A 13,435-nucleotide genomic window follows, 5' to 3' on the forward strand; every position below is an offset into this window, starting at 1 on the left:
TCTTTGTAACAGTATACTTATAGCTATATCATTTCAGAATTATAAGGTGGTATCACAAAATGACATCATATTGCATTGCTGTTTTAAAGTTGTATTATATACCTTTATATAATACATCTTTCTTTCTTTTACACCTTGTACAGCTATCTTTCTTGACTCTATTGTTTTATAACTCTCAACATGTGTAATCATTAAATGGAAATTGTATTTTTGTACTGCAGCTTTTCTTCCCAGGCCTTCACTGAAAAGTGGCCTTTTTATGCCCAGTTGGACTAACCCAGTAAACAAACACCAAAAACTAACTAACTAAATAAATAAAACACCCTTCATTCACATTGTGCACAATGCCATCCATATGCCTACTGGTACTCCCCACTGACATGTTTCTAAAACATCTAATAATATCCTTTTTCTTCATTTATCTATGTTTATAAGCATTATTTCCTGCATTGCATTTTTACATAGAGTAATGTATGCCTTCTGCTTACTATTTTCTTATGTGAAACAATGTTCCCTCAAATGTCTGTTACACTCATAATCTTCCTGGCACTGCTCTAACTTGCATATTATTATATGCAGACTGTCTATCTACTGGCACTCATTTAATGAGGACTGCTTTCATATTTTTATCACATTTGCTAAGTGTCACTGCAAAAACTAATTGTTACTATCGTTAATTACACTGCATATGCAAAAAAGGTCACAGGTAGAATTGGTAAAAAATTCTGCATAACACAGAATGGTGTTGAGTCTCAGTATGAGTGTAATTCATAAATGTCAGATGATGAACAGTATTAGATAATATATATTGGTGTGAATCCCTCATACTAACTTCTGCTAAGTAAACAAGGTATAACAGATTATAATTCAAACAAACATTCCATAGTACTACTACCTGACAACTCCAGATTCATAAAATGCAGAGTTACACAGTGCTCAGACCAGCTGTACACATTAATATTTTGGAGGGTTGCCAAGTGCCTCATCACCAGAGAATAAGTGTCTCCTACGATGCCCCCTGTATAATGAACATATATGCTGGAGGTTACTGTTGCAGACAGAGGTGGACCTCAGTGCATTTTTTCAGCACAGAGAGGCCCGGAGCATTTTCTTAGCATTGATCCTGCTTCCCCTGCAGCTGCCTTGCACAGCCTGCTTCATGTGCCATCCATTTACACAGGGCATATGGCATCACAGAGAATTCTAGTGATGTGCAAAGGATTGGCATAGAGTAGCACTTTCACAGATTACATCTCATGTGCAAAATCATGCTTGGTGTGATTCGTCATGTCAGCACTGTGATTCCTGTGAGTAAAGGGGGGCATAAAGAGCCTTCCATTGTTAAACTCTTCTCCATGGTGGGATAAGCGAGTTTTCTTTTGAATACTAATGAACTGCCATTTACTGTATTAAATAATATAACTCTCAGTGCAGCCCTGTGTTACACCAGGGTCCCTTCAGATGACTGAAGTTTTAAAACTTCGAATTTCATATGGCCGAAACCATATGATCGAAGTTTTAAAACTTCGAACGTTCTGAATTGAGATCTCCATACAACGTGGAATGGGAAATTTTCCCTTTTCCTTGCTGTAGTGTGATCTCGGAGTTGTTATATTTAAATAGCGGGGGGTGTGGTGGGTGCATGGGGGCTTGCCCCCTGTAAAAATGTCCAGGAAAATGTATTTGTTTTTATTTCAGGTTTTTGAAGTTTTGAAACTTTGATCATATAGTCTCCACCACATGAAATTCGAAGTTTTAAAACTTCAGTCATCTGAAGTAGATCTGTTACACCATATAGTTTTCTTTATGTGTCACACCACTAGAAGTCAACTTCCTTCCTGACAACATATTTTTATTTATGTATTTATTCTGTGGATTTATGCTATTTTCCATAGTTGCAGTGCTACAAACATTACTTTTACTTTCTTGTTTTCTTGGTAGACCACACAGATTCCCTGATTTAGGATATCACTACATTTGTAGTTGCTGATATCTAAATTTCTCCAAGAAGTATATGAAGTTATAATAAGATAATATGTAATGAATTATAGCATCTATGTCTATAATTAAAACATCTTGAAAAAATATGTGAAAAAAATGCACAAAAACCTGTGGCAGACTGATAGGGCAGATACATTTATTCAGTCTTCATTCATTTGATTATATTGGCTAAAAAATATCTTGAAAAAAATTTAAAATATGAAGAATTACTAACTGTAACGATGTAACAAATGAAATGATTCAGTGCTGGTGTATAAACTTCATAAGTGTACAACAATGTTTTTCACACCTTTTTGTGTGCATTTTGAAATGTAGCAAAGGTAGCACCAGGCAACTATCAACTTTAAAGGCATACTGCACATATATTCTCAAAGGTGATGCAGAGCAAAGGACCCATAGCATCTTTGCAAGCACATGCATGCATACAAAGTGCCACACAGCTCAGCAGCAGGTGTGAAACATAACAAGAACTGCAACTTGTATTATCCTTCTACTATGCAATAAGCATACAGTTTGCTACTAGACCAATACGAACTACAGCATTTGAGAACTGACTCCCCTTAAAACGCTATACTAATGCAGGAAAAGTTTAAGATCCCAAACTGTCAAACAAATTTTATTCTATTTTTGCAAACTTCTGTTGCTGTATAGTACTTATACGTTGTAAACAAGGCCAACGCCTTCTAGTTTTGTATTTCTATACTCTGGTTAAAAGTAACCACTTATACATTTGACTTAAGGAAGCATCGTGACTAGGTAGTAAGATCTTTGCTTCACAGCTCCAGGGTTGTCCTGAGATTTTAGGACAAAATTATTTTGGTGGCAACCCTACTCCAGGGTCGAATACTGATTTCTGATTACTTTTGTAAAGCTGAAATGTTCTTCTTGTGTTTGCATAAGTTTCTTCCCAAACTATGCTGACTGATCAGCTACACTAAGCTGTCTATAAACATGCATGTTGTATTTACTGTTACCCTTTCGGCCTTGCTTATCTTGAAAAGGATATTCTGACCACCGTGGTTAAAACAAGCAAAATAAATAAATTTTATAAATTTATATAAAAAAATTATATAATTTATAAATAAATAAATACACTCTTTCCTGTAGTGCATTTCCCCATATTTGACTATTTTGTTAACTCAATTCACTGAGCACTGATTGCTACACATATAACTTTATCAGTATTTTACTTTAAATGCATCAGTGATTATTTTGAGGACCTAACAGAATGATTAATATTTGACAATTTTTATGGCAGGAAGTCAGTCTCTTAGGTCAGTCATGAAAGGAGCCCTTGGCATGGGCTAGGGACACAACCAAGACAATAACATACAATTTGTTAACAAATAAGTAAGGTAAAACAAATAAAACTCAAAAGACAAATAAAACTGCTGTAACCTAAAATCATTTCTGCTTAAATAGTGGGTGTGGGGAATTAGTACTGGAATTAAGTTATAGCTATGCTGGTAAAAATGCTGCCTGCATAATTATTTTGTCCAGACCCTACTCCTGACATATGTATACCTAGAAGAATGAAACCTTCACACGAAAACACAGATTAAAATTAAATGTTCTAAAGGACAACATTTTTGCATGAATATTTTGCATTTCAGCTTTATTTCAATAGAAGCAAACAATGAGTACACACAGACATGTGTACATGTGGGCATGCATGCAAAACACACAACAAACACTACACACACACACACACACACACACACACACACACACACACACACACACACACACCCCCACACACACACACAAATATACTGACATTGTACTTATTTATAGGACCATAGGAGGTTACTAGGCTAATGGCCTTGGGGCCCTTACAAGCCGAGTTATGTGTTTATCCTCAAAAAAGAAACCTTAGTCAGCACCTGTCACCTCTGTGAATGAGGAACACAGGTGGAACCTCTGGCACAAATTTGTCGTTTCCTATACACTCATCAAGGTTGCACTTGAAGAGTGAGGTACTCTGTTTGACATATAGGAAAGTCTATTCCAGAGATGGGGCAGCCTCTGGGAGACAAACTTGTCTCTCTAGCAGGTTTTGTTGATGTCATATATTAGATTTAGGCCTTTCAAGTGGGTAATGTACTAGGAGTTAGACTTACAGATCTGGAGCATCTCTAGTAGCCAGGGTTTAATATTGCCTTGCAGGCAAGACACAGATCACCTCTGAGCAATCTGTATGATACCGAGTAGAGTGATAGTGATTTGAGCCTGTCTGCATAGGACAGGTGTTGGAGGCCATGGATTCTCTTTGTGAGATATTTCTGGACCTTTCCAGTTGACACAGGTGTTTGGAGAGGTACATACCAAATGGGATATTATATGCAATTATTGGCCTAATGAGAGAGGAGTACAGAGAGATAATAATCTCCTTTTTTCGGGATGCAATATGAGATGAACCAAGTAAAAGGCTTTTCTGACCACTGCCGCTACATGATTGTGAAATGTAATATTGTTGTCAACCTAAGTACCCAGGTCTCTCACCACAGGTTCTGTACTTAGGGGATTGCCATTGATGTAGTAATCAGTAGGGGCCATGTTTTTGCCAAATGGTATGATGATACATTTTTTTGCATTTAATGTAAGGCCATGACTTTGGCACCAGTCATTTGTTGCTGTGAGACACTCTTGCAGTATGTTAACATCATTTGGGGAGTCAATGACAGCACCCAGCTTACAGTCATCTGCAAACTTGGTCAGCCACAGGCCTTTTGTCTTTGCCTGGACTTCTGAGAAGTAGATGCCAAATGGTTGGGGTCCCAGAACAGATCCCTGGGGAACATCACTAGTGACAGGTCTGCTGTTGGAGGTGGTGGCACCTATTTTGATCTTGTGGGTCCTATCAGTGAGCCAGTTGGCCACCCACCTGATGAGATAGGGATTTATGCCAAGTTGTATTAGCTTTTTGATGATGCCCGAGTGGGGGATTGTGTCAAAGGCCTTGGCCAAGTCCAGGTAAGCTGCATGTACTGACTTTCCCTCATACAGGGCCTTGGTGACAGTCTCAAAGAAGTCAGCCAGGTTCAACAGGCAAGATCTGCTCTTGACAAATCTGAACTAGGTGGGGTCAAGTGCTTGGAGATTGCCTATGTTCTTGTTTGAGATTCATAATAATATGCTCCATAGCTTTACAGATCAGACTTGTCAAGTTAATGGGGAGATAGTTTCCAAGGTCAGTAGTGGCACCATCTTTGTGCAAGAGGTTGACAATGGCAGTTTTCCACTCTGCTGGAATGAAGCCTGTACTTAGGCTGTGGTTGAATAGGGTGCTTAATGGCGAAGCTAGTTCTTGCTGGAGATGGTGCAGAATACAGCCTGGGATGCTATCAGGTCCCATGGAAGCTGTGTTCTTTGCCTTGGATAGTGCCTTTAACACTTGATCTATGGAGATGTGAGGTGTGGGACAAGTATCGGGGATGTCGAATGGGCCTTTAGGGGGGATGGGGGGGTGAAGTGTGCACTAAACGTATCTGGTAGCAGGTTGGCTAAGTCATCAGGATCAGTGTAAGTGATACCATTAAGTACTAACTTAGAATAAACCTGGGCTTTGCCATGAAAGTTCCTGATATAATTGAAGAAGGCTTTGTGGTTTCCCTTTATTTTGGAGGGTAGTTTCAATTTATAACTGGCTTTGGAAGTTTTCACTAGTGATCTAATTTGCTTGTTGAGGCTGAGGAGGGAGTTTTTTCCAATTTGGAATTTGTTCATTTTTACCCTTGGACAACAGTTTCTTCCTTTTGTTGTAAAGCCTGTTGATAGATGATGTCCATCAGACAGGTTTGTGTTTCCTTGAGGAGCAGGTTTTAGTTCTGTTGGGTATGGCTGAGTCTATGTAGTTGTATAGGTGCTTGTATCCTGCACTGGCTTACTATTCAGCATAGTTGTCTGCATCCTCTGAGGGGGGTGGGCATCTATATTACCTGATCAAATGTTTAGGTTAGCGAATACCTAAACGTCAATCTGGTAATATCGAAAAATTAAAACAGTGAACGGCCGATTTAACATAGGGAATGAATTCCCTTGCCCACAAAAAAAATAAATAAATAAACCAAAATGAAGTGTGTGTGTGTGTGTGTGTGTGTGGGGGGGGTTCGCCCCTCACCCCCCCATGTGGGGGGCTGTGCCCACCACACCTCCCCTAACTAAATAAACCAACTCCGAGATCACTCTCAGTGGGGAAAGGGGCAAAATTCACATAATGGCCAAGGGAAATCTTTCCCTGCGTTAAATCGCCCATTCGTGGTATTCGCTAACCTAAATGTTCAATCAGGTAATAGAAACCCGGGGGGCGGTGGTGTGAAGCTACTGATACCCTCCCTTAGGAGGTTGTAGTCAGCTTTTAAGAAGTTTTTAGCCTGGTTACGCTGGGGGTTTAGGTGGGATAGAAACTTTGAATGAGACAGACCAATGATCTGATCTCACCAGGGAAGAGCATACTATGGGAGTGGTGCAGCAGTCGCCCATGTTGGTGAGAACGAAGTCCAGAATGTCACCTTCCCTTGTGGGAAATGAGATGAGTTGGTCAAGTACATTAGGCATGATGAACTCAAGGAATCATTGGGTGAGTGCATTAGTGCAGGAATAGTTCACCCAGTCTATGGTGGGGTAGTTGAAGTCACCAAGAATCAGGGTGTTAGGGGGGTTCCTTGATAGAGTCAAGTAGATCCAGGTAGGAGGATTGTTGTCCTGAGTCATGGAGAGGGGTCTATAGCTGGCTATAACTTGGATGGCTATCTTGCCAAGTATCAGTTGCACCTGGAGAAATTTCGGTGAATCATGCTGGCAAATCAGTCTGGAGGTGTGCCTGTCCTTAACAAAGATAGAGACTCCACCACCCTTAGTCTTTCCAACCTCATTTTGGGGTCAGAATGTGTGGAATGAGGTATAGCCTGGTAAGGCAGGGGTGCTCTCCGCAGCCCTGAACCAAGTTTCAGTGACCGCACAGACTTCGGCATTTTCCAGTACAAGGAGAGCCTCCAGTGAATGCATTTTCAGGTTAAAGTTCCTTGCATTAAGCAGCATGACCTTCAATTTGCTTTTTGACAGATCTTTTATGTTGGAAGGTTTTTCTATGGGACATAGCCTAAAAAAGGCACAATGGAGGAGGCAAGAGCCTTGGCCAGGATCCGGAATCCTAAGGGTGACAGGTGGAGGCCATCTCTGGCAAAGCATTGAGGCCTGTCACCCATGTCATCCTAGGCAGACAGATACTGGATCCCCTTGGAAAGACACCAGAAACTAAGCCAATTGTTGAGGTCAATTATATTTTGTTGGTATTGTGGTATCATTCTTGGAGAAGGTAGGATGCTACTTAGGGCTAGGGTCATACCTGCCTGGGACACATACTCTGAGAGCTCAATCATGTTTCTCTTTATATAGCCCAGGGAGGTACGTCTCAAGTCATTCACATTAACATGGAGAATGACAGTCATACTTGTATCTGTGTGGACTTAAGTGAGTGCGTGATGTTTTTCTGAAAGATTGAATGATTGCTCTTTCTCTTAGTTCTAGCAACCTCAGGGTGAGGATATATAACAAAGAGCATACTTACTGATCAAAATAAAAGTTTATGCAAACAATAATGCCCCACAGGGTGTGCGTCATTGTGAAAATAATGCCCACCCAGGGATGTTCTGAGGCACGATGGAGGGTCCCTGCATCCCTGGAAGGGTATTTCCATAATGACATACACCCTTTGGGGCATTATTATGCTTAGAGAAGGGGATGTAAAATTGTTGTGTTTTACTTACTTACTTATTATTTTTATTACTATAATTTTTATATATTTTTGGTATAAACTATTTCTTATGCCTAATGGTTGCTGTAGTATATATAAATGGTATTGGAGGAAGCATTTTATATCTAAACTATAACATTTTAAAAAATATCCAGATAAGATATTCACTTTACTTTTTGGTCCCTTACCCCAAAATGTGTGGTTTACTGCTAGTCAGTGTGATTGAAGTCAATGAATAATGACATAGATTTGACTATCCTGTTATTTATGCAACTTTGCAATTTTATAAGGGCAATAATTAATAACTAATTATAATAACTAATATTTTTTGAGCCTTTGTTTCCCCTTTATTTTGGCTTCATTCACATTTCTTGAGCTTAGAGGTCGAGAGGTATGCAAACCTCTTTACTGCTGCTTCCAGTGGTCGATCAATCTCACTCTTTTTCTCACGCACACATTCTGCTCTTTAGAAAATGCATGCTAACAAATCCTATTATTTAAGCAGCTTTGTAATTTTATAAGAGCAGCAATTAATATACGTTCCTATTTTTGAGCCTTTGTTCCCCCTTTATTTTAGGCTTTATCCAGATTTCTTCAGCTGAAAGGTCGAGAGTTATACAAGCCTCTTTACTACTGATGCTGCCAGTGATCTTTCTCACTCACTCACTCTCTCACACACACACAACTCTGCTTCAAAAATCCTAATATTCAAGTAACTTTGTGATTTTGTAACAGCAATATTTAAAATATACTCCTGTTTTGAGGCTTCATCTCCTGTTTCTTTTAGGCAACAACACCACCTGGTGCCCCATCCTGGTCTACCTACACCAAATAAATACTATGCTTTTAGGCACATCCAAATATCTTGAGCAAAGAAGTCGAGAGGTACCCAACCTTCTTAACTGCTGATGCTTCTGCCAGGGATCGTTCAATTGCTCCCACTCCTCACACTCTCTGTCACTCTGTCCCTCAGAGACACACAAACACACACACACAGTCACTTCTCATGCATGCATTCACTCACACACAGACAGAAACACAAACACTTTTTTCTGTTTTATTTATTCTTTTACACTTGCTAAACAGCAAAAGTGCTGCCTATTGAGTGTAAAATAGCTTAATTTATCTCTCTCTCACTCTCATATATGCATACACTGTCACACAGATATAATCACATGCATACACATTTTTTATTATAATTTTCTTTTTTTTTTCTTTTTTCTTTTACAATTGCTAAACAGCAAAACAGTAAAAGTGTTTCTTAGCAAGTGTAAAATAATGGGCGGTCGTTAGTTTATTTCAGTATGAGCTCCACAGCAGCTTGATATGCTGCCATGAAGCTGCGACTTGTTTTCTTGTTTTTCAATGAGCATTATCTGTAGATTAACAGCCTGCTGGAGAACATTCCTTCCCAATCATGGTGCGATCTACAGTTCGCCCATTGTCTAATGATGCATAAACTTTACATATGAACAGTACCCCCCCCCCCAAAAAAAAAAAAAAAAAACAACAATAAAACAGGCATTGTTGGATAACCACCCCTAACTCAAGAAATTGCTGCTGAAATGACTTATAACATCACACATGCCAAGGTGTGGAATGTGACTGTGTCTTTAATGTGCTCAAGGAACTCTTCCACTGCCTTGACAAATCTGGTGAGACATAGTTTCATAGGTTCGTAGGTAGGTACTAGGCTATCGGCCCAAGGGCCTAAGTAAGGCTAGCCAACAAGGTTCCCTGGCTTACGGCACCCAAGAAAGTTATTTTCCTGTGCCCCTGTCTAGCAAAGCCACAGAAGTGATCCCTTGGGTGTATTTCCTATTTCCCATCCACTTATCAAGATTTTTTTGAAGAGTGCTAATGAGGAACTTTGCTTGACACTGCAGTTCTTCCTTGACACAGCCTGTAACATGCTGACCAGTTTGATCTTGCATTAGCAAGGTGATCCACCTTTTGGCATGTCTTTGGCATGACAGGTTTCACACAGTATGGTAGTTTCAGCAGCAGGAGCTAGCAGCAGATGAGGACACAGGTTGAAGAGGATGATGCAGATACAGCAAGAAAAAAAAAAGCCAGGCAGTTTCAGGCATAGCAGATGATAGGTCTGGCAAAGCAGGGGGCCATGATGATTATAAAATGACAGTATCACACAGACTAAACATGTTGAGCACAGCATTACTTAATTTACTTAGATATATATTAGTCAGGCTGTGCATAATAGATATCGGTCAGTAAATATTCAGGTGATACTATGCATCAGACATTACCACAATAAAACATAAGATGGAGGGTGTTGTAGGTGATAAGCAGCAATTGCTCAGGTGATGGGGACATAATACAGGTAGACTGTCATACAAACTGGATGGGAGTCTGAATATACATGGAGGAACATGTCACAAGGGGTGAGGTTTGAGGCCATGGTAGACTATGTGGAGGGGGAATCACCAGAGCTAACAGGGACTGATAGCAGCTGTAACAAGAATGGAATGGAATGTAACTGTGTGACCTTGACCTGGATACTGGTATTCTTGGTAGCAATAAGTGGCAGGGATTGAGCCCACTGTGACTGGGATGGGTTGGCACTGGGTGACCTTAACCTGGATGAAAATGTTTATTGATGTCAAGGCTTCACAGGTCCTTGGACTTCTTGTGATGTTATCCTGCATTCGCAATGCAACAGCCCCAGTATACATGCGCCATGGGTACATGTCCTACCCCCTAGCCTGGCAGTGTAGATGGCAGTGATAGTCATATGAGAAGATGTGCTTATTGCAGGACTGTGCACTGCCACAGACCTCATCCATCATCTCCTAATGGCAGTACTCTATATCCTTAGTGAGCTGACAGTGACATGTACCATATCCACATGGAGCCCACTGTGGGGCAGGGTAACATCTCCTCAAAAGCCACGAGATACGTTTCCTCAGTATCAGCCAAGAAAATCATACCACATTATGTGCTCATGGACATACACTCCTCCCGTTTCCCGCACCCCCATTATGGGTATGCCCATCCTCCCCTGTCAGCATCTCAGCCACTTATCAAACCCAGGTCACCTATGCTGTAGTCATGGCTTCACCCTCTATGCTATGGTGCTGCCATGTCTGTCATGACCAAAAGGTGAACATTTTACATCATTTGTTAATCTATACGGAGTACAATTTGGTGAAAAATGCATTTTTTTAAAGTGTAGTGAGTTTGTGGACAGCAGTATGAAGCCTTAGATGCAAAATATAAATTTCTGGCTACATTTTAGCACCTTGGTTTTGATGCAAACCTTGTTTGCTGTTACCTGAAGAAAGGTTACCTACAAGTATCAGAGCCACATTTTTGCATTATTTCTGAGCAAGCAGAATACAAAATGATAGTTAACCTCAGATCTTCCAATCATCGCACATTTGTTACAGTCATTTAAGAAGCTGCTTTAGTTCTTTTGATAGCCATCTGACTTTTTGTTCCTACACCCTTATATATATATATGTATATATATATATATATATATATATATATATATATAAGTGACAGGGAAACATTTATTTTGTAATTAGATCAGCAAAGTTGTTAACTCTGATTGTCATTCTTGACAGTAAGGATTAAGGCAAAGTCAGTAGAATGAAGACCTCTCATAATTTAACTTTTACCACCCAAGGTGAATGCTGTAAACATGATTTCTCTATTTAAAATATTTCTGAACAATAGAAAAATAAAAAATATCAGTTAGCTGCTATATTTTAATATATTTCCATAATAAAGTTTTCTGTTGTCATGCCTACATTATTGTTTTTGCTACTAATTGTTACACATCATTAATTGCTGATTATTTAATGTGAATTGATACTGAGTTTTCTGAATTAGATCAATGAATGACCTGAATTAACAACTTAGTTCTAAAACTAGCATTTTCAAGTTTTTGTATGTATATTCATTTTATTTATGTTAACTGTGTTCAGCTTGCTGTACTTATGTTAAAGCTTGGAACATTTTTTCCATGCCCGCACTATTTCTGTGTTGCTACTTTTGTGTTTAATTCTGTAAAGGAGATTATACCTTATGATGACTTTGCCTCCTACGTGACAGCAAGGAGACTAGAACAGCAGCCTCTCCTAGGTGGATACATGGAAACTTCTACAGAGATCCTTAAAGGGAGATGACAAGGTTGAGTAAGGAATGAATACCAGAAGTCATGGCTAACTTGGCAGAATCCTTAATGTTCTGAGCCAGACCTCAATTTACTCACAGAAGACTGAACTTTGTGTCCCAGCAGTTCATGGCTCTGTTACTGATGTCTCAAGTAAGATGAAATTCTTCTTATGTAGCCATGAAAGTAAATCCTCCATTAGCTCTTCAAGTTTACCCTGGGTCATGGGGAAGTTTAAAAGCTACATGACACCATTCAGCCTGAGCTGTATGACCCGCCACAAAACATCGTTAGTCATTATTAGCCTTAGAAGCTCTAACAAAGGCAAACAAGTGTTTTTTTTTTTTCTTAGAACACTCCAGTTATTTTATCACCACATTGATAACAATACTAGGTAAACAGGTGACAGTATGAGACATGTACTTGAATCAGATTCGGACAGCCCATGGACCTCAAGGTCATGGAACATGATCTATGTCTATATTCTATACTTAGCCATGTTTCTGACAGCCCAAGATGTCAGGATAATAGGACTGTCCACACTGCTGCTTTGTCCATGTTGCTAATAACACTGGCAGTGTCAAGATATACCAGACTTAATCCTTTTGAATAACTTGAAGGTATATTCTTGGTCATTAGTGGGTTCATAGGAAACATTAGGTAATAAGTCTGCAGACTATTACACACCTAATAACCCAAGGTCAGACACAAACCCTGTGCCTGGTAGCTGTGAGGTGAAAAACCTTAACCATTATACCAAATCTCACAGTGACACTTGGCTGGAAGCAATGCCCAGCACAGTGGAAAAGCAGAAGATAAGAGGTGCTGATGGGTGTGGGTGAAATGCATTAGTACATTATCTAAAAATCTCTCTAAGGACAAGGGAACTTTATTTATTTAACGAAAAAATTGCCTGAGGCTATATTTTTGGTTATTCTCATTTTGGTGTTTATGCCTCAAGTGAACATGGCAGAAGGGATGATGGAAGGAACTTCGGAAGAGCTATCCGATCTTAATGCTAAAACTTCAAATGTACTGAGTACACACTCGTTGGAATGCTTTAACACTCTGTTGAACTCAAGTAATAATCCCTTACTGCTCGTGGACATATCTACAGATGCTGGTAGTGTGGGAGATGATCCTGTTAATCATGAAGGCTTTTTGGTTAAGTATAAAGATGTAGAAAATAAACTTTATAAATTCAAGCGACTGCAATGGCAGTGCTTTCATTTAGAAGCCTCACTCGAACAAAGTATTGTACCAAGAGGTTTGAGAGTCTTAACCATTCTCAAGTATGGGCAAACCTATCCAGAGTTGCTCAGACAATGGCAGTTGATTAACCTTGAATGCAGCGCGAGGTATCTGCAACTGCTTATTGATTTTTTTCACCCGCAAGATGAAGAGCTAATGTCTGAAGTCAACAGGTTACAGAATGATATTTATGACAATCACTCACCAACTGTGCTAGGTGATAAGATGGATACCTTATATGAGAACATTCAGAATTATGAAAAAAGGTTGCAAGTGACCAAAGTCAGAAA

Source organism: Protopterus annectens, chromosome 2.part1 (genome assembly GCF_019279795.1).
Source record: "Protopterus annectens isolate FY-2018-M chromosome 2.part1, PAN1.0, whole genome shotgun sequence".
In the NCBI taxonomy this organism is placed as follows: Eukaryota; Metazoa; Chordata; order Ceratodontiformes; family Protopteridae; genus Protopterus; species Protopterus annectens.